Source organism: Scylla paramamosain, chromosome 31 (assembly GCF_035594125.1).
Source record: "Scylla paramamosain isolate STU-SP2022 chromosome 31, ASM3559412v1, whole genome shotgun sequence".
NCBI lineage: Eukaryota > Metazoa > Arthropoda > Malacostraca > Decapoda > Portunidae > Scylla > Scylla paramamosain.
Window position 1 is genome coordinate 2,652,501 of NC_087181.1, and position 2,568 is coordinate 2,655,068.

Below are 2,568 nucleotides of genomic sequence, written 5' to 3' on the forward strand. Positions count from 1 at the left end.
AACATGTCCACTATTGATCCATTCGTCTGGAAAAACGGTGGAAAAAATGACAGCCTGACACTCTTCTCCTGTCTTCCCCCCCCTTATCCCCCACCTCTCTCTCTCTCTCTCTCTCTCTCTCTCTCTCTCTCTCTCTCTCTCTCTCTCTCTCTCTCTCTCTCTCTCTCTCTCTCTCTCTCTCTCTCTCTCTCTCTCTCTCTCAGTCCCTTAGTCGCTCCTCACTTCCTTCCCCATCCTCTCTCTTACGTTTCTCTCGACCCTCATTCGCACCCCCCTATTCATTGCCCCCTTCTCCCTCCACCCTAGGGAAAGAGGAGGAGGAGGAGGAGGAGGAGTCGACCCAGTTCTCCGTGCTGTTCCCTCCTTGTTCACTGCTTCCATAAGAGGCACGGAAATAACTTGGTCGTTTGGTCAGCAGTTTTGTGCCACCGACGCTCACCGCTTCATTATTTCTTATTTTTTTGGAGGGCGCGAAAGCGAGAGCGGCAGATAGAAGGTGAATGAGAGAAACGAGGCGAAGGGGGCGAGGGGAGAAACAAGCGGCTCGAAATAAAGTAGATAATGTAATGGTCGTTTCTTCTTTGTTGTTGTTTTTTTTTCTTCTTTCTTCCGGATTTTTTTTTCTTTTCGTGGAGTCTTTTTTTTTTTTCGAGACCTTGACCTTAATTCTTCATCCTTTATGCATAGGCTACTTAACATTTTACTTTTTTGCTTTTTCATCCATTGTCGGATGGGGAACATAGCTCGACAGACACTGCTAAGTCTACAGGACTTTTTTTTTATTTTTTTCTCTCTCCAAACCCCTGGTTGACGGAAAGACACATTTTTATTACTGCTACAGCTTCGTCAGGAGGAGCTGCTGTACCTTATGTTAGTCTTATCTCCTTCTCGCACGCTTCTGTCTCCTGCTGTAGTGTGTGTGTGTGTGTGTGGGTGGGTGGGTGGGTGGAAGTGTGGCAATGAGTGTCTGGCCTGCAAGGAGGCGGCCTGCACCCAACGTCTGATGAGGAAGGTTAGGTGGGAGTCGCGTTGCATTTTCCACGTACCCAGTTATCCCGGCGTTGAATTAATCATTAGTGACGTGATGAAATATGCAAAAGGTTCATTCTGCCTCGCCCTGTTTCACCCGAGGACATGGCGCTCCTGCCCTTTCTCTCTCTCGCTCTCGCTTTATGTCTCGCTACGGCACCAAATTATAAGTGAAAGAGAATTGTTATCGTATAAACTGCCCTGCAAATATATATGCATGACATGCGAGCACAATTAAGTACAGCTGTCCGAAGAGGCTACTCCGTGAACACTGCCGCTGCGACACAGACACGTACCAGCTGCGTTTTGGGAGTACAATTAGAGCCGCGCGATTATGGTGTTCTGTGTGAGGAGGGAACAGCGGCGCGCGGAGCAGGACGTGTGGAGTGGCCGGCCAGGGAGGGAATGGGGTGGAAGCACGTGTGGATGGAGTGGTGTGAGAGGAGGAACGTGAGGTGGACGGCGCGGCTGCGGATGAGGCTGAGGCAGGAAAGGGTAAAATGAGTCGTTGAGAACAGCGCAGGAACTCATGTCCAGCCCCAGCGAGCGGCTCTTTCTGTGTGTGCTTGTGTGTGTTTATTTATTTGTTATTTCCTCTCCTTCTCCTCCTTCTTTTTATTTGCAAGTTCTACTGTTTGTTTTATTTTATTTTATTTTATTTTATTATTATTATTTGTTTTATTTAGTTGCACTCACTTTGTCCAATTTTCATCTTTCATACTTATTTTTGTATAGTTACTCTTATTCTATGTATATATATTTTTTTCATTTTTATTCACGTTTATTTATTTATTAATTTATTTTACTTTGTAGCTACTTTAGCCACAAGTTGTGTTTTATTATTATTATTATTATTATTATTATTATTATTATTATTATTATTATTATTGTTGTTGTTGTTGTTGTTGTTATTGTGGTTGTTATAATTATTTTTCACATTATTATTATTTTTATTATTATTTATTATTATTATTATTATTATTATTATTATTATTATTATTATTATTATTATTACTATTATTATCATTATTATTATTAATTTTGTTATTGATGTTGATTTTTTTTTTTTCTTGTTTTTACCTACCAGTGCTGCCCATTACATGTGCTTCTTGTTTTCCCTTGCTTTATTTATTTTTAGATTTTTTTTTTTTTACCAGTCTTACTCGAGGGTTATTTTCGTTATGTTTAGTGTATTTGTTTGATTGATTTGTTGTATTACTCGCCAGCGTCGCATGATCACCACATTCTCTTCAGTTCTTCCCTATTTCCTGCCAATCACTTATTCATTTATTCCTTTCCTCCACTCCTACACATTTTCCCCCTCCTTATTTTACCCACAACTTGTACGTGATCTATTTTCCTATTCACCACCGCCACATTCCCTGCTTTATTGTCACGTTTCCCTTGGTTGCTCTCCATGTATCCTGCCTACTTCTTAATATATTGCTTACCACGTATATATAGACCTCCCCGCTGGTCCTACAATCCCCTACACCACTCCACCGTGCGCTAATAGGGTAATATCACATAACAGATGAG